Genomic DNA, 21,131 nt, shown 5'->3' on the forward strand with positions numbered 1-21,131 from the left:
ATTATATGAAATTTTAGTGGTCATAAGCCGTGTTCGTACGTTGACTGTACGATACGTTAGCCTCCCCCCCCCCCCCCCCACTTCTCCTCTATTCCGCGGAGCATACGTGCTATTACACCTACCTATAGATTTGAATTCATAATGAAATTTCTATAAATAAACATGTACCTAATAAGTAACATTGTATAGGCGATCGTAAAATTTCTAATTCAATATAAGAAGTATAAATATCTATACGTATATACGCACTGCCGTTTACTCGCGATATATTCCGTATATAAAAATTTCTTATGTACTTGTATATCGTGATGATCGTGGAGAATGTAGTATACATAATTAATAGCGAAGAATATCAATATTATATACTTTAATGTGCGGAACGCATAGCGTCGTTGCGTTTTGTTTACGCCAAATAACCGGTAAAGAAAATAAACTATAACAGGTATTGCAGTAAAGAAATATCATATTTGTTTTCGAAATAAATACATACACTCACACATAATCTACAATATATAATTATCGATCATCACAGTTACAACGCAATAGATTATTCGTACAGCTATGCAGTTCGTATTGTACCCCTATTTATAATTACAAAATTGGGATAATCGAGAGAATTGGGGAGAGCTGAAAAAGCAATCTTTAGATGTTTTCAGTTTTGTTTGAAGAAATTTTTTTTATTTTTATCGGTTTTTCAATTAGCACCGTACCTACTAACAGAATTTGAAAAGTTACGTAGATATATATTATTAAACTGTAATTATTATCGATAATATTATATTATAATTACTGATTTTAGTGTGATCTCTTCGCCTAACTCTTTTGCTCTTTCTCTCTCTCTCTCCTTGTCTTAGACATTCACTCCGTTTCTCTTCTTCTTCTCTTTCTCTCTCTCTCTCTCTCTCTCTTTCTCATTGCGGTGCAAAAATGTAACAAAGTAAATTTCTGAATATCAATTTTGTCGCTAATTTAACCGAATCCTGAAAGAGAGAGGCGAAGAAAAGTGCGTCAAGAAAGGAAAAAATTGTACATTGTTTTGTAAAAATACATTTATTTGTGTATCTGTGATATAAGGGAAGATAACCAAAAGGTTGAGATCGCGAATGAGAGAAAAACAAAGAGGGACGGGGTGGGGTGGGTTCAGATTATCTGTACATTTCAAATCTGGTATAAAATCATGGTAATTAAAGTCAATGAAGCCAAGCAAGATATACTGTAATATGAAAAAAGAGGAAGATGATAATGATGTACGAAAACATATGAAATTGAAAGAGAGAAAATGCGGAATATCGTTGAAATACGCAACGCGTCGTTGTAAATATGTGCTCGGAGAGTCGTGCCGTCGAGTTTTGAGAGGGGGCCGGGGAGAGGGGAGAGAGGAGAGGGGAAAAGGGAAAAGGAGTGGAGAGCGCCCAGCATCTCTGAGCTGTTCAGTCCAGCTCAGAGCTCGAGGGTCAGTGCAGTCGACAGACGGGCATTCGGTCTCTCTTCTCTCCTCTCATCTCCTCTCATCTCCTCTCCTCTCCTCTCCTCTCCGCTCCTTTTCTCTTTCTCTCGATGCGGTGGTCCGCTGCGTTCTCCCCCGTCCCGAAGCCCTCATCCACGCCCTTCAACCCGTAAAACCTATTTGTTGTGAATATAATGCGATACTATGCGATATACTATACGATACGTAAGATCAGATACACTTATACACATTATATAGTTTCTATATATACATATATATATATATATATATATATATATATATATATATATATATTTGGTTATATCCTTATACATTATGCATTATACATATTATATCATATATTGTGAATTTGATTGTAAAAAAAAATTATCATTACCTACACGTCTTGTAAATAGTTCTGAATGTGAATATAGATAAAAATATATCTATTATTATTAATATCAATATAACGATACGTTATTATTATTATTTTATTATTATTATTATTATTGTCATTATGGTTATTATCGTTATTATTGTCTAATACAATTACGAATTCATATTATAATATAGATATATAGTTATATTATTATTATATATTAAAAATGAGAATATTAAGTTTCACGTGTTTATTGAAATTAATTTCTTTCTGACTCGAAGCGATTTTTTTTTGTAACATTCATCTTTCTTCCTTTCATTTCTTATTCCAACTTGATATAGAAAAATCTCTCGTGTTTCTCGTTTGAAAGGAAATTTTTGGTTATACAAGCGAAAGAACTGCATCGATAAATCGTATAATGTTTTCATATATTTACTATGTTTGTTTTCGATTTTTTCAATTATTCAGAAAATCTAATTTAAAATCTAACTGACATTCAATAATTACTATATTCGTAAAACTAAACTCTTGAAACTGTGAGAATTCTTTACAAAGCTTTTCAAATTAAAAAATGTTGTCGCCTGTTTACATGGGTAAAAAATATGTGGGAAAAAAATGAAAAATGGAAAGTGGAGGAGGAAACGGAAGATAAATGCTCAATACCTTACAAGAGCAGACAATCACTGCACTTCTCAGCTCGTGCCGAAGTACGAAACTCGGATTTGCGATATCCCGGGCTGTTCGTCAGGTGATTTATGGTGAACACTTTGCTCGACTACGGAATCATCGAATTAACGACCGGGTAACTTGGTTCGAAAGGTGCGAAGGTGTCGACGGGTAGTCACGATCGTTCCTAACGAGGTCAGCCGTCAATCGATCGATGGATTATCGGTAAAACTTGAAATTCGAATTGGAAATTAGCGGGGAATAATTATAAAATCGGCCTCCTGTTCTTTAGGAAATCATTTTATGGTCAATCGCGGCATTCGATTCGAAACAACTTCTCTCGGACGGAACTTCTCCGGAATCTCTGAGATGCCGCAACTTGAGGAAATTTCTCACGTTCTCATAAATCGAGTGGGTAAACTAAAGGAAGGAGCAGAGGTGATGCATCGCCGCGTGGTTTTGTGGCTATTAGCTATTTGGGTATAAATTAAAGTTTGAAAAGGATCAGGCCCATAAATATAGCCAGAAGAAAGCGCGGTAGCTCGACGGTGAGAAAAAGAAAATAAAAAATGAGTAAAATAACCTAATACCAAATAAGTAATTTCACCTCCGGTAGTTATTTTATTCGAAACTTCGCCTCGATTCTTACCACAATTTTTATCCGTCCATTCTTCGATAAACGATTAGCCGCGCAGGACGGTCATAATAAACGGCAACCTGCACGCAGGGTGCAAAAGGAATAACAGTCGACCGTAAAGCCCCGATTTGCAACAATTGCGACAGCAATAATCCTCGCGCACAATGCTCGCCCGGATCCGACTCATTGTATTCTAATGTCCGACTCCATCCAGTTCTTCGTCCTTCTCTTCCACGGACTCAGGACTGGTATTCTTACTCTTTCTCTCGCCGCCGTGTCTCAGAAGAGTTGTTTACAGGGTGCAGCCAACTAGTGTAAGTCCAATTTGTGCCTCGACCAAAGCGTCAGTCTCTCCTTCTCCTCCGTTATTCGCCACCATACTTGCGGTTATTCGACGCAATTGATTGGTTCCACGTGATAACGTCCCGAAACATAATTTTGAGGATCACAGGTGTTATGTTTGAGATTTTTTAGTTGTTTTTTAATGATCCATTTTATTAGTGTACTCAATAAGTCGATCATTGAAAGTCAAAGACAAATTACTTCATGATACTCCATAAAATATAGCAAAATCCTTAACCCCGCCACAAAATGTCTCGTTAAAATAACACAAGACAGAACGTCATGGACCAAAATGACCCCATCTACGTTGTACGCCGTGTTCTAACCTCTCCTAACCCAAATAAATTGTGCGTATCCAAAACGTTTGATAACTACTTTTTTATGTTATGTTTTCAAGCTGTATACGTGGATTTGATATTCTCGTGAATAATAGTTATTATGTCGTAGTATAGGTGAAGCGGGTTATGCCCACGTCGAGCTAATGTATTCACGTGGCACCAATTGATTGATCTACTCAAATCGAACGAATCTCCAAGTCAAAGCAAGTCTAATCAAGCTTTGGCCAATCAGCGTATCGAACAGCTTGGTTTGTCGATTCTGACGCCTATTCGTCGTTTCCGTTCTAAATTTCGGGCGAATGATCTGCACTGTCAGGTAATCGCGCAGTTGATGAAAAGGTCCGTAATTAGTCTACATTAGGTTTTCCGTTCTAGTTGATTTGTAATTTTCTTTTCCTGTCTCTACGGCCACGTTTGAATGCCGGTAACGATTATCGAGGTTGCCGAGAACTTTGTTGAAACGCGGATGTCAACATGTCACCGAAAGACTCTGACAATGAATAGTTAGAGTCTTTAACCCCGGTGAAAATGTTTCGAACAAAACTTGAAGTCCTTTCTTGGTAATCGAACGTATATTGATAGGATCTGTAAACCTAACCTTATTCTTTCACCATTGTAGATAATGACTTGGCTCAATACACTCCCGAACATGATTTATTTTTCAAATCTGTGTCACGACTCGTTTATTTTCACTCTTTATTTCACGTATGTTTGATGCAAGTATAGGATGATTAGTTGTTTTTCCTCTGGACGGTTATATTATAATTATTAGTTCAATTTTTGTGATTATAAATTAACTATTCACCCTTCTGAAAAGGGCCACCTTCAAAGGGTTCAACGTAAAATGAAACTCTAGTTCTTGATTGACCTAGGACACCGGAAGAAAATTACAATACATTAAGAAGGTCGAAAGCCCTTTTCTACAAAGGTCTTCAATGCCATTAGTGCCTGAGCCAGGATAGCAAGCGAGCCATGTCGCATACAACGTATTTTCTTATTCTTCACTATTTCACTCTGATTTGAAGAGATAACGGAATTCGTTATGAGGTCCGTTCAACGCCGTAAATTCGTAGTTCAGTATCGAACCGACTACGAACCGGGTTGGTCGACGGAAGCTCACCGCGACTTGGTCTCGCGTGACATCAAGTGTTGTGTGATAAAGCCAGTGGGAACTTGGATCGAAATTCGTAGGATTGCAGGAGTTACTTCTTAAGCCGCACGGTTTCCTCATCTTTTTATGGGGTTTTATAGGTACGCGGGTAAAGAAATGGCGCTTCGAGTCCACTTTCCTTGGTTTTGGTCTGCTATTTTTATTTACAGTTCCCCTCGCTCTGTTTTTTTTTTCTCTTGTTGTTCTGTTTTCACTCTTATACACGGCCTTAAAATCAATTGCGGTACCTTTATAGATTATACCATGACTGCGGCCCGCCACCCTCGTCGATCCGAGGATAGCCGGAACCGCGTCAGCGTCGGCAGAACCCTGTAAGAATTCGTATATTGCCGATACTAAAATTTTAACAACTATAAATTGGGCAACAAAAGTCCGCCGGGCGCAACAATCTTCTAAAACAAAGAGCGAGGAGGGCGTTTGATCCCGCTTCGACCGACCAGCCATGGCTATAAACTCATGACCGCTATAAGGCCAATCTTGAGCTGCAATACGAAGGGTGTATACCTATGTCGGTGGTGGGTAAGGCGAGTTTGCAGGGCTCGGTCATCTCCTGTACACTGTAGCTATACAGCTGCACAAAGCAGGTATACCTACCTACGTATACGTATGTAGGTATATGATTATACTCGTGAGCCTGGCTACGGATGCCAGCAACTGAACTTTACAAGACTACGATGTTTAACAACGGCCTTATTTCATTTCCAGAGAATTATTATACCGTGTCTATACTGTAGGATCGCCGCGGCCGGTGCAGCATTAATGCATCACGATCTCGAACGGCTGCGTCGGGAGTAGTCGCAGAAATAAAGATGTGCCCTGTAGTATCTAAAACGAATTAAACGAAATGGAGTATGGGTATACGTATATATATATTCCTTCTCATATTCCTCGGGTTCGTAAGAAATCCGAAGATTTACTTGCGGTTTGATGAAGGAGTCGTAATTTATTACCTCTCAATGTCGGTATACGTAAAACGTATCCTTGGAATGAAAATGATGGAAAAATAATTATCTGGATATGCGATATTGATGATTATGGACAATCAGTGTGGTTGATCGTTGAATGATCTTTTTACGAAGAACGATCGAGATTCTCTTCCGATTCGAAAACTGCACTGCGGGTGGCGGGAAGATATCGTAACAGGTGTCCAGGCCAGGGTGATATAGTTGAATCTGAGGATCTACTGCCCAGGGTAGGATAAAAGCCGAATGACGTACGCGACAAGTATCGGAACCTTACTTTTTCGAACTTTGCTCTATCGTAACTTGAATTTTTGGAATCTTGCATTTTGGAACTTTGATCCGTCGACTTACCAACCATTCGAAACTTTGTTGTTTCTTCAAAGTTTGATTTTCTTACTTCAAGTTTTGCCACAAAATAATTTGGAATTCGGTGCTTTTGGAACTTTTCAAATTCGGAGCTTCAGCCCCGCCCCATACCTTTACACCCCAGGTTGAGGTGTAAACGAGATTTTCCCAGTAATACATACCCACGGTTATTCCAGTATCCATAAAAGAAGTTTAACAAGTTATGAATTGATAGCTCCCGGGCCGCGTGATGCATGACTGGATTATGACCGAAGAGCCACGGTGTATACATATAAGATTATCGCACCGTTAGTTTTACCCCTCGACGATGGTCGGGGACCAAATTTATTGGATTCCCTTCGTTTATGAAATCTCCGTTCTTTATGACAATAATAACAACAACAATAATAATCATATTGATAACCCCGTCTCGGCCCGGGAATAAGCATTATCATAAATTTGAATGTCCGCGCGCGCAACCGGCCCTCCCTTTCACCCCTCGACGGCCGGCCCTTTACGGCTTATTTTATGGCAAAGACTCAATTGGGCCCGGCAGTTGGTATCTGGGCCCTCCTCGCGCGGTGACTAATACCGATGGTGGCGCACACCGGGCGCACCGACGCACGTGGGTGATGCATTGCGCGGGGATCCTCGCCGGTCGGAGCATCGTCGTCGCCGTGGGACGTCGCCTGGAGGTCGGGAAGAGAGTCCCGAAGTAAGGAGGCCGTCGACGAGGACGAGGACGCCGACGAAAGTTTGGTCGTCGCACCGCGCGACGCGTCTTCGTTTTATTAACACGCACTTGTCGGTATCCAGCTGCTACGACTGTCGAGGTAAAACAAACACTAAACTCCGGCGGGGGTCCGTCGTCTAGGAGTTAAGGCCCCGAGGACCCCGGGACCAGGAATGAAACAAACGGACCCCTCGCTGCGCTGGAATGCCCCGTTACGGTCCCGCGGGGTCCGATCGTCCGGCCAGAACGGGACGGAAATTATGTAACCGGGCAGCTCAGGGCGGGCCCAGAATTGGTACTCGGAGCTGGTCACCTTGGGTCTCCGCGAATCCCTCGAGGGAGCTGCCCGCACCTCTCGCAGTCCAATAACGAGAGTGAACCAATAATTAAAATAATCTACGGTACAAAATGGTACCGAGATAAGACGGCACGTGAATATATAGGCTTCCCGGAGGATGTAGTGGTGCGGTTATCGGGCAGTAAAGATGTTTACAGCACGCTGCACCGACACAGTTATCGCCCTGCCGAGGTGATACGGACGTCCCGAAAGATCCAACCCAGCCCAGCCCAGCCCAGCCTCTCTCTACACTCTAATTGATTTGTGGCCGCTGGTTATACGCGATATCACTGTCACACTATCGCCGCTCGTAACTTAAATTAAATTATACGAGCAATCATTCGGTAACTCAAAGAAAAGTTATGCCCGCTGGTTCGTGACCCTCTACCCTCTACCCTCTACCCTCTACCCTCTTTCTTTTAAAACAAAATTACGCCCAGCTTTTCCGGGAAGTTGACTTCTCTCCGCGACGATTATTCGCTGCCGGTTTGTTTTAACCCCAGGAAACTTTGGAGGTCTTTGTTCTTACGGGATACTTGAAATGAAAGTTCATTCAAAGGATTTCTTTTCACTAACTTGACATCGTCTACATATAAGGTCACCATGGTCGCTCATTAGGAATCATTTCAGAATCTTGAAGAGATAAAACACACTTGTCTTTCATCGTGGTACCAAATGTCTTCTGTTTTTTTTTTGTTTTTTTTTAAGCATTATGTTGGAATAAGTTCGTACTATAAAATTTCAAGCGTGTTCGAATAAATCGGAATAAATTCAGACTGTTCGAAATGATCCAACTGTACCTGATGTGTTTTAAAATAGTTGGTGTGTGATTTATAACTACAAGCCCCTTGACACTGGGCACAAATTGCCATGACTTGATCTTCACGTGACTTCGATCCACGACTAGTGACTAACTACGTTGAATTATTCTGACACGGCTAGACAAACGTCAGGGAACCAGATGTGGTTTCAATCACCCGGAGTGACTTCACAGGAATTAAGGTAAATTGAAAATCCCTTTCCTCATTTTCAGTAGCAGTGTAAAACTTTCAGTGGAATTTTAACCCCACTCAAGTTCTCAGCTAATGTGAAAATAAAAGTGTTCCAAAATTTATGAGACTTCCGTTCGCGACTTGCAACGAGTCCGTTTTAGTTTTAACGAGGAGTAGTAGGTATATACTCTTGCGACAGGAAGTCGATATATCATGAGGGGGGGGAAAAAAAAATTGGTTGATTAAGGATTTCAGATCGGACACTAAGCTCCGGACAAATTGGTCTCCGGTGTGAGCTCGGTGCTTTGGCAACGGTAGAAACACGATAGTTATATAGCTACGGCTGCAATTAGCTGGAAAACTTTCTGACTCGGGTGTTATTTTTTCTTGGTTCTTTGCCAAGCGTACAAAGTAGGTGGTGGTTGTGTCTCCCACGCCCGTCGGACCCGGTCGTCGCAGGTAAGCCGGTGTCTCTCTTCCCAGGAGAGAGCATTTATCCCGAAAACGAGCTTGACAAGGGAAAAACAAAAGAGCATTTAAGCGGGAAGTGTCGGGGTGGGTTGCTGGTTAGTCAGCCTCGGATGTACCGGGATTAGCCCGACAGCCAGCCGACTTGGCCAGCCCCTCGCAATTCCTGGAGTCCCACTTCGCTTTTCCTCATTAACGGCTAATATCTTCGCAAACGTATCGATTACACAGCTCTACGCCGTTCGAGTTATCTATGTGGTGATTAGCTCGGCATCGTACCCAGCCTGCATCGCGCAAGCATTCCTTGTCGGTACTTAAATCTCACCTGCAGGTAGAACTTGAAGGTGATCAGTGGACGCGCGTTTCTGCTCATTGCAAGTATTTATCGAAGCCAACCATGATTTGGTTCAGGGATTACCTATTATTAATTTATATTATTAACTACGTCCGTGTATGGGAAAGTGCCCATAAAGTGGAGTACAATTAAGATGCCTTTGGTATACCAAAAGTTTCGCATCACCTCTAGCTCCATAACTTTGACATACTTCACTTCATCTATAAACGCAAAGTTCAGACTAAACCCTGATTAGTGATTAACACCATTCTGGTGACTACTTGATGATCCACTATCCGTCGCTTTGCGGTGGATACTTTTTCAGTTGAAAACCTCCATACCCTCCATACTTTTATGGATACTTCGAACAGACATACCTCCGCAAAAATTGACAATATCAACATGTTATTTCGAGGATGAAACGTGTTGGATGGTTACTGAATAATTTGTTCATGCAGAGAAATTTGACATCTTACAATTATCGAAAAAAAAATATAAGCAATTCTCCATAAATTTGTTCGTGCGCAGTTGGTTAGACGAAGAATAAAAATGTCACGTCGTGTCAGATTATTTTCAACAGTTAGTTTCTGACGAAGGACACACTTTTCTCTAATTTACCTGTAAGCGAGTCCATTAACTGTGCAGGAAATAAATGAGGCAAGACGTCTTGTTTAATCGTGGGCATTTGCTCGAGGCAGGCAAGCGTAGCCTAGTGCATTCTTGATTAAGTCGGTTGATATCTAGGCTATTAAAGGGTGCCTGAAGTGCTGGCTGGAGTGAATTCTAACGGATCAGTAGTACGCGAGTAATCATTTCCACCTAATCGAAGAGCGATTGTTTCGGACTAATGGGGCGTCGATGCTTTGCGCGTAACCGGGTCCAGCGAGCCAAGCAATCCAAAACCTGTGAAGAAATTAGTGGAATATTTTCTCACGAAGAGCGGAGGTCCGGTGTCCGACTCGCGGACTCCGGATCGTCGAGGATTTACACCCGCCTCCTAGGAGCGGAATTTGGCGAGTTTTCACTCACGGAATGAGAGCTAGAATAGTCCGTGGTCCCTATTCACCTGGAACCGTGAGATCGGAATTTTTTCAACGCGACCGCGGTTCATTCACGCGACCGTTTCATTGATGCCGAACTCCGAGCTATGCGGCCAGGTCGTCCGGTGGCGTAACCAGGAGTCGGTCCTCGTCCTCGTCCTCGTCGTCGAATTTTTCGGCACCGCTAGGCGGTCAAAAGCGGGCCGCACGCATGCCGCGACCCATAGCTCGTGGAACAGGACGTTCCAGGGATGTCGGAGTCACACCTGGAAGAGTCTTTGTCTACTCCCTGTCGCCGCAGTTGCGTCACCACCGATCCTGGGGCCGATTTATCACCGACCGGAGACCGCGGAAAGCGCGATCATTATTTCAGAATAATCTAAAACCAATGGTGATTAGTGGGGCTGGAGTTGCGGCATCTGCGCCGACGTTCGTTCGCTGGACCGAGTTGTCCTGGACCGTAGAGAGGGAGAATCCATCACTCATTCGCGTTTCCGGTGCCCGCGACTTCCTCCATCCGAGGAGTGACTGGGAGGCCGTTGTCGATCCGTTTTTCGCCTTTCGTCACGGTCCGCAAATGTCAAGGCTGCTCTCTTAAGCCTCGCCGGAATCACCGGCGTCAGTCGGTGCGTAATCTCAGGACGACATCGGTGCCGATCAGTTCAGAGGGTCGTTGCTGCAGGTAACCGAGGTTAATTATTTGGCGACGGTCTCCGGACTCCCGGGAGGGCGGTTGACTCACCCTGCTGCAGGGGCCCTGCACGTCCTCGTGCCAAAATACAATATTTCAGGACTACCAGATCTAAGGAGCGTGTAATGCTGACCCGATGATTTGTTTGTCCCTCCCAAAGAGGTTGTCCGCTCGGGAAGATCGTGAAATATCACCGGATGTCTCCCCGTCCAGGGGTGACCGATACCCTGGGATGGCGCCACGGACCCTGAGGCCTAGCCAGATGCGATCTACTCCGCATTCCTCGCGAACCCTCTTCTTCACCTCTCGCGTCGAACCCTGATCCCAACGTTTTCTCTTCGTCTTCGTCAAGGAGTGCGGAAAATCCGCGAGATTTGGAAACTCGGGGACGATGAGAAGAAACGCTCGATCCATTTCGTCTCGAACTTTGGTTTAAACCATGAGCAAATTTTTATGTGATTGAATTAGCGCCGACCTAGGATCGATAGTGACGGCAACTCTCGTCCCGGATGCAATTATTTAACTAATAAAGGTAAACATGGAGGTTTTAGTTCGCCATATACCTGTGGGATGAATTACTGCCTGCAGTAATGAATCGAGAGACGACATTCCGTTGGGACTACGGTTTGGGCACCGTAAGCCGGGAGTCGAAACGAATGACGGAGCGTTTCTGGCCAGGGCGCGAGGATATTTGCACCATATTCGCGGTGGTCCGAAACGTTCCGACGTTGGCCAGCAATTTATTAGCCATTATCCGACACAATGCTGCTACCTGAGGGGGAGAAGAGTCGTTGGCCAAGTGGCGAGGCGAGTTTGTGATCGCGGGGTGACGAGGCAGGCGGGGGAATTTGCACGGTGCGAGCTCTGGATGCCGTGGGATGCGAAGGGGGTGAAGAAGCGCGGTTCTCCGTCCGAGCGAACGACGACGCGCAGCGCAGGGAGGAAGAAGTGGAAGAAAAAGTCGCCTAATTGATGCTTCGTCTTTGTTTTGGTTAATTCCAACATGGTTCGGCCATTAAAACGTCCCGGTGTATCGGCGGGCCCGATCTCTCCACCGCGAGATAAACGATGACACCCGCTCCAGGGGTACCAACCTTGGTACCAGCGCGCCGACCGACGGCAGTGCCAACCTGGCGATCGCTCGCTAAGGGAGACGATCGCTGCACTATAGAGCTGCATCGTCGCCTAGACCACTTCAATCCACGAGCAACGCACTCTTCCTCCACTTTCTGTGTGCGCGTATAATCTGACCTTTGCTCAACGCTGACAAACGAGCTTGGCTGTACTTGCACGTTGCATACTTCCAGGACGCCATCGCGTCACTTTCCATACTCTCACCGATGCATGCGCATGATTTGTGATCCCAGTAAGTGCCGCAAGGCAGTAATGTCCACGCAGTGTGCTTCCGTCGTACCGTCATGGACACTATCTGCTTCTGAATCTGCGAACCAGTGTACCCGAATGTTCCCGAGACTTGGACCTTGGCGCGAGTAGTCTTGGTTTGGGTCCGTTTTTTCACGGTGTGTGCAAGCAAAGTGGAAACCGTGATCTGGGTTTCGGAGGAGGAAATGTAGCCCCGAGAGCACCGGGGGTCCGGGCGGTTACAGCTCTTGGTCAGTAGATATCATATCGGGTCAGACGGTCCCGAGGAGTGTATAAATTTGTAAAGTTGGGAGCCTAGCCACTCAAGTCAGAGTGGCATTAATGTCCGACAATCGCCACTAAAACACTAAAGTATTAATGTAAAACACATTCTGATAGAGATATACCCCCGTGCACCTTTGTGCAGACCTGATCGAGGTTGGCATTAGACGAACCCCGTCTCGTTAGCTGAATGGATTGAAAGCTGGGCGAGTCTTATTCGGTTTTTTTTTACTCCTAATCACTCTTCAATTGGAACAGCATGTCGATGATTTTTATTCAACGAGCTAGGAGCGTCCTGCACTTATAGTCGATTGGTTGAAATTCCTGTGAGTTTGACGAGGGTAATTATTGTACTACATCTACGATGAGGACTGGTTGGATAATATGTGTAACGTGTTCTCATCTGTTAACCTGCCTGCCTGCCTGCCTGTCTGCCTCCCGGCTGTGTACCAACCTACTCGAAATAAATGAAGTAGATATGGGTTTCGATTGAATCTGACTTATCGGGCTGTCATTCGCGATTAAGAGAATGATTGATGACCGGCAGAGTTACCAGCGTGCTCATTGGCCTGGCTTTTCATCGGATTGAACCACCTCCGCACAGCTGTGTGTGTTGTTTATTACAAAGTGTATGTTGAGGTTTGTCGTTTGAAAGATAACGCCGTATATGAGCACTTGAGAAATCCGCACTTTATATTTTACTGGTGCGATCACGCCATTTTTGTTCAAAGTCTCCACTGCTTCTTCGGCAGCAAACGAGTACCATATTTTAAGTACATTTCAATGTACATACATATCTTATACCGTGCGATAATTAGATAAGAAACAGCACAATTTATTATACAAGATATTAAGGGTATCATTTAGTTCTCAATTTTAATTTTCTCATTTTCTAACTTCGACAAACAGTGTTTGTTATTTTCAAGCTTCTCCGAGAACTTTCGCTCCACTTATAATTAATTAATATATATGTTTAGTATATCAGTTACTTATTTAGCAATGTTAATTAAGCCAATGACGGGTATAAATCTAAGCAACGTGGCGAGTCAATTTATACGATCAGATAGTCGATAAATACCGCTATTGCGTCGAAACATATCCAAGCTTTCTTCACTGTACGTGCAATTTTTGACAAAACCGAAAATCCATCTAACGGATAAATACTGAAGCCTTGTTGCGAAGCCCAATGCACAATTCGGAAGGCGAATAAGACTTGACAAGTGTTATATCATAGCCGTTTTTACACCTTCAAAGTATCGTTAGAATAACGCGCGAGGCTTGAGATACAGCCGAGTCGCTTATCCTTATCCGCGTCTGCGAGGCTTTTATGGGCGAGCCATGTTTCTTAGAGGAAGCCATCTTGGTTGTCTCGATTCCCTGGGGGGTCGAATCGCGTTACTTAATCGAGGCCTGACGGGCCCAAAAAATCCTTCGTCAGCATCCCCTGCAGGCAGTTTCTTTACACTCGCTGTGCGGTTTGAGAGAAAAAGTAAATAATAATCAATTGAAATATCGCGTTTACACTGAAGGCGGGAACTCATGGCAGCTTCAATCCTTCCCAGCGATATTACATGTACACAGGCTACAGTTTAGCAATGCCAGGACGTAATCATGCGTGTTAACAAATGTCGGATTACATATGAATCGCCTGGACTTTGCTCCGTAAATGTTTACTACGGAGCCGTTTGTGTCGCAGCAAGAACCGCAATAATGTACGACAAATTGACAACAATTTTCTTATCTCTGTATTCATATACGGAGGATAGTGTTCTACGTCCACCAGTAGTTTATATTTTTAGCATACAACGTGATGACACTGCCGAGTGTGTTCAATGCTCCATTGGTCTTTATAGTTAAAATAGCTGATTACATTCTGTTGAAATGATTGGACCATCTGGCTGTAACAAAGATCGTCATTTTTCTTCCAAATGCTCATGTACGATTAAGTCGCATGGAACTTTACGTATTGCTGATTTCTAAAGTATGCATGTTGTTCAAGCCTTCTTCATAGTTTAACGAGTCCAATATGTCGAGTAGAAGGACCGCTGTTTCCATCCACGACGAAGTATCGAGTTTGACAATTCTGTTTAAAATCATTGACAATTCAGCAGATTAAGCCTGTCCAGTGAGACACAAAGTACGCGTTCAGTGATTGTATTGACCACTAGATGGGTGCGCCACATAGTGCAAGCCGGATGACGAAGGTGCGAGTAACCAGATACCCACGTGTGTGGGGTTCAGGTTATAATTCGTCGGTTTGTCTGTACTCGGAACGAGTGAGCAGGAACGGTTAAAGTTTTGTTTACGACGAATCATATCGTAACTTGACACCGCATTATAAGCCAGTGGCAAACCATTGCTTTGCTCGGTGCGAGGTAATAACCTCTGAACGTGGCCGCAGGTGCGCGAGGACATCCTTTTCCAAGTGCTATTAAACATCTTCAAAGTATCCGACGTTTGTACATTATTTTTATTTCTTTTTCCCCCTCTTCTTCTTCTTCTTCTTCTTCTTCGTGAAATGTCATTACCGTTTCTGTCGTCCCAAGCTCGTGGGTTACATCCGATGAAATTACAACCGAAGCGACGAAATTTCAACAGGTTGTCGCGGGCTTCGGGCTCCGAATCTTTTCACCTTTTATTACCGCCCAATAATTATTACCTCAACTGCTGTTAGGGATTCCGCACGGCACTGCGATAAAGCAATTGAAGCGAAATTCTTTCTCCTTCTCATCGTGTTCCAAAGTGGATTTGATTTTGGTTAATTTTTATCGTATATAAGCAATGATTACCAGAGAGACACAGGCGCGTTGTAAAACCAGAGGCGGATGAAAATAAAAACCGAAGGGTTCGAGGCACTGCAGCAGTCGAAGGTGGCGTTTAATTAAATAAAAGCTCGTATAGATTAACCGAGGTGAGACCGAGGTGGACTGAGATCTAAGATGCATAACGAGTAGTAGGGTGACCCTGGTCGCTTGTCCAGGTCCGTTTGGGTGGTCCCCAATTCTCGTCCCTGCGTTTCTTTACTGACCGCTCGTTTTTCGTCTCTTCGAGACCTCGCCGCGTTGCCTAAATAACTACCAGAACACGTTTTATCGTCAGTTTTTGCCTCGGGACGATCATTCGCGGGTTAACGAGGATGAAAAAATAAAATTAAACAAAACAATACGCATTCCCGAAAGGCGCGCTGATTTTACACCGTGATTGTTGTCCCAAGTGTTTTGAATACAAAATTTTCATTAGACGAAACGATATTGATCCCTCTGTTTGATCAGACGATCCAGCCCTGAAACTATGAGCATCATTTCCTTTCTTCTTCGCGCGAAGACAACTTATCAGCTCGTTTTACCGATGAAAAGATCTTCTTGACATTCTTTCACGCTGTTCATAATAGCTCCAGGCATGTGTCGGTGGGAAAGCTAATATCGTCAAGCACATTGCAATTTGATGCTCACTCAGAGTGAAAGCTGAGTGTTTTACCATGTGAACGATTGCGAGTCTTGTGGACGGACTGCTTCGTCCGTAATTTTGCGATGGTGAAACTTGCAGGTTATCCATATTTCAATACAAAACTAATTTGTATTCAGCGAACGAAATCGTGCTTCGTGCGCGGAGTGGATTCGGTGGCATTAATAAAACGCCTCTTCTCTTTGGTGGATGTTGAAAGGTGACGATTGCTGGTGGGACGGACGGCCATTTTTCGAATCGACGAATTGGACCTGGCCGCATGCATAAACACCCTGCTTGCATGTCGGAGACAAGGCGATGGCGATTCGCAGACTTCGGAGTGGTTTATAAATTCAGCGGTTACCTCGTCTCCGATAAAACGTGAAGCAAAACACATGACAAGCCCAAAAATTGAACTCCTCACTTGGCAGTCCTGACCCGTTCTACGATTCATTGTCCGACTGTTTTCCCCAGGCGTAGTCAGTCCGACAGAAAGATTCAGTCTCGTAGACTCTCGTCGCGACGCAGTTCTATTGTTCCTTCGGCGTGCACGTTTAGCAGGTGTTTTAAATACTCGCCTTGATGCATTGTCTGCATTGTTGCCGGGCGCCCGAGATGAAGCATAATGAACCTAGGAACAGTACCTGTACGTTCTAACTACTCACGGTGGCACGTGTCATCTCACCCGCGCTGACGGCACGTGGCGTCGCGTCGTCGACATCCTGTCACGTAGATCGGCGAGATATACTCCGCTTCTCCGTCCTCGTCTCCGTCTTCTTCGACTGCATAACGTACGTCGTGACCCTCCTGTCGTCAGATCTACAAATGTGCAGGACTCTGACGTCGCGTAAACTGTCTTTGGATATTATTATATTACAAGAGTGAGGAGCGGCTTTTTTGCTCTTTCTTCTTGTTTCTCTTTTTCCATCACTTATGCCACTTACCTCAACCATATTACAGCTGCAGACGGTGGCGTGCGCCGCGGAGGTGCGGAAAGACCAGAATATTAATCGCACCCTGCAGTGTGCAGTACGGTCACCATGCGGAGCGATCGAAGGAGTGACTCAGACACGTGCATCACGCGTAGGTGTAACATCCACTTCGTGTTCTCGCGACAAAAGGTAAACCCCTGGTCTCATTGTCCCAATCGCTGGTATTAACACGACGTGATAGTCCTAAAGTCACGAGCTTCTCTAATTAACAAGCGATAGTTCGGAAGAAAAGTTCTTCAATCGTGCAACGAATCGTAATCCGTTTTCAATTCAACTGCAGGTAGATGCAAGCTATAGGGAGAAAAAATTTCTATCGATAAACTTTGACGAATTCTTGTACATTGGTTCTACCACACTGGAAACAACATGCGGAGTTGAGTTTCAAACGATTTCGTCAATATCATAGAACTTGCGATGCGATGTTTGACCGAGTGTGACATCGTCGATCAATTAATCCGGGAGATACACCGAAACCTATATATACACATATACATCCTACAGCTGAACGATGTATTCATCATATCCGTGAACGAAAATCGAAGCATGAAAGTGGCGGAGAAGGCACATTATCATATACTGATCAGAGATAATGAATGTAGGTTGAAATTGATGTGTACAGTAATTTGGACGGTACGGATAATTGATGATCCGTTCCTGAGGAAGCTGCGGCGAGGTATCCCAATAACGAAAGCGAGGTGAGGTTAAGCGCTGAGCCTGATTCATTCAGTCCCTTTTTATCTCGGAATTCGTCCCGGAAAGGCCGTTTGATTTCTTGGAAGAGAACTGGGGACGATTTGGTGCCTGTCTTTTGGGCCTTGTATCCTCTCCTCGGTCTGCGGTCAGAAGAACTACCAGAGCGTTGATAGTGGCGTGTCCTCCGGCCGAAGAAGAGAGCGAGAGAGCGAGAGGAGAGAGGAGAAGAAGTCGGGGCCGAATTGCCCGGCCTTCGTCAATGGACCCTCCATTCAGCACCATTCAACTATCCGGGCGATTCTATCAGCGCGCGTGCAGGATGGACCCAACCGCTGCAGCTTCTTCCTTCGAAACTGCTCCGACTATCGATCTTTGTCCTCGTAATTATTTCCAGATAAACCCGGACCTGGTTCCCTCCGTCCTTACCTGAGCCCAATTTATACATCCCGCTAGTTTCTCCAATGGCAGTCAGAACGGACCCGGAGGCACGGATCGTTCGGTGATCAGAAATTAATCGTGTTGATTTTCAGAGTGACGGAGATCACTCATTGTCACCGAACTACCTTTGTCATTAGGATCGATCTACGCCTCGCCAGCCTTCGGTAGGTATACCTACTCTATTTATTTTTCACGCCTCGTTCTACAGGTACAAGCGCACCGGTGCGCTGCTTGCACGGTAGTTCTTCTTTTACACTTGACGTTTCAGTTCCTCTATGGATCTCTGGATTGAGTTGAAGGTTTCTCTGACGTTTTGACAACTCTACAAACATACGGTCGCTCGGATCGGGTACGCTGTTGAAGATGCGAATTGCGTCTCTCCACTTGGTAATCAACAAGAGAGTAGGCGCGTGTCACTTCGATCACATTGAAGGTCCGTCAATGTGCTTTAGTCGGAAGTCGTAGTCAAACGAAACTCTCTAAATGTGAATCAGTTATAAGTGTTCCACTGAACGGAATCAGTGAAATATGGGTGAAAAGTCACTTAATCGTCAGTTCATATACACTGGATTTTTCCAGTGAAATACTTATAACTGAAAATCAGTGAATTTTTACCAATTCACAAATTAAATGGACAAACTTCAGAAAAAAAAACTTTTAACTGTTCACTGCTAATTACTTAATTATTCTTTCGGATATCATCGATGCTGATGTGTCTTCCGATCGTTATGATCCCCGATTGCGGATAAGCAGTATTGCATCAACTTTCATAATGCACAGCTTGTTTTGTCGACTATTTTACAATTCGCGTTCAGTTTGGAAAGAGGTTTCCATGTTACTTCGACATTTGCATCACTGCCACTACGTTTTCCGCAAAACAATGATTGTTAGGGTTAAATGCCAAACTCAGGCGAGTGTCGAATAGTTCAATACGTTTCTCTCAGTGCGGGTGGTCTCTCGTCTCCTTATAACCAACGAAACGGGAACATTATAGTAGCTCAAGATATCCATCAGTGCCCATCGATCTTGTTATACTGTAAGTGCAGTTTTCCCTATCAATTCATTCTCTCCAAGCTCTAGATGCGCACGTTTTGGACTTGAATGTAACTATTTCTACACCCCAGATGAGCCAGGGAAAACACGCAGAGATGAGAAGAGCAGAATATTCTCCAAACAACAGGAAAAGTGGAGTACATCAAGATTTTTGGTAAATAATATCCACGTTGACTGTAATTTTTACAATCACTTTAGCAGAATTTAATCTGCAGACAGTAGTTTTCACTATTTACAGGGTAAAATCTACATTTTGCTCCCTCTCTTCCTACAGTTTTGAGTAAAATCTGCTCTCTTATTCTCTCCGTGAAAGATGATGGATTCATTGATACTCGAGTTATCTGAAAAATTATTCGATATTGTAATAAAAAATTGTACGGAGGATAGTTGAAATTCCAAGTCATTCAAATTAGCGCGTGACATAATCGAAGGGTTAATTTAGCCGTCATGTGACGAAGTTTCCTCGTGCGGAGATGGTCGATGCACTTGCGGCATACCGATATGGCGCAGCGCATTCAGCGACGCGGTTCAGAGCCGCGAGGCGAAGCGTTTCGAGGCAAGAAGGGGGCGAGTCTCGCGGGGGTCCTAAGGCCCCGGAGTCTTGGCGGGGGGTGGTGACAGCGGCCAGGGCCCCCAGGGGTCCGGCGAGAGGAACCAGGAATTTAACCGTGAAGGGCCGAGGAACAGCGCGGAACAGCGAGGGCCGTCACTTCCAGCAGGCCCTCGCATCCATTACCTCCCGGTGCCCTGCCAACCACCGCCACTCGTATCTTATATTAATATATTATTTACGTTACCCGCACGAGTCGGGGCCCCGGATGCCCCTCGGCGCTGGCACGTCACATGCGGCCAGGCTGCATGATATCGCGCTCTATTCCACCGATATTCATCCTCCGTAGAAAATTCCCAAACCTCTTTGGCCCTGCCCTCCGTTTTCATTTACCTCTGGCCTTTTGTTGTTACTGTTCTTTTTTGGCGTCTGTAATTCTCCGACCGCTCATCGTTTATATTCGAGTTTTCTGGACATTTTAGATGTAAAGTTCGGTTATGTGGGAATAAGAACTTGAAACTCAAGACGGAATTTGGCACTAGTGAAAGAAAGATAGTTGGTTGAGTGAAATTTTAGACCGAAACACTCACGATGAGAACTGGGTGATAGGAAGTCTTACCGAGTTCCGAATCATAGCAATCGAAATATAGTAAATATATTGTTGGAAACTCCGTTCTTGCAGTGATTTCTTGAAACGGATTTATAACACCTTGCAGAAGTCCGAAGACCAGCAGCTTCGCCGTACCTAAGTAGTTCTTGAGTTACTAGGAATAATATAGATGATGTCTCATTACTCGTGACGTATGTGATAAAGAATTCAATAAAATTGGAAAAAGCAAAATGATAACTGAACAAAATTTCTGAAGTTGATTCTATGCAAGGTGCTGTAATTAGATTTAAAGTTATATAGAACCCAAAGGTATTCGCAAAGAGGGAAAAATTAACTATATGTACCACCTACACTACGATATACCTGAGGTTCGACATCGATCACCGCGCAAAGCCCGTTATTTATATAAATTGTGGTTTGGTGTTTGTTCGCGGTTTGTACATCGGCTAATAAAATCACAACAGGTTCAGATGGTCGGTAAACAGAAATAAGCGCGACTTGAAAAATACGAATCTTCAGATGCCTACACGAGGAACAAGGCGCACATCCCACCCAACACATCTACGGCAAAACACGTCGGTTTTGCTCGCCAGCCTTACACAGTTCAGGCGTCGTCTGCACAAATGCGCGTGCTTTTCTGAGCCTGGTGTGTGCGAGCCCAAATTTGATTTAGGGGTTCGCATAGCGGGCGGCAGGCAACGGCGCCGTTCACGGCGTGTGTTCGACCAGCTATACAGAACCTGCAGGGCCCGATGGGCCCGCAGGTATCGCAAGCTCGATTCGCCATGGAACGCGATTCATTCATGCCTGGCGCCCAGCCACCAT

The sequence above is a fragment of the Diprion similis genome, chromosome 3 (genome assembly GCF_021155765.1).
Source record: "Diprion similis isolate iyDipSimi1 chromosome 3, iyDipSimi1.1, whole genome shotgun sequence".
Lineage (NCBI taxonomy): Eukaryota > Metazoa > Arthropoda > Insecta > Hymenoptera > Diprionidae > Diprion > Diprion similis.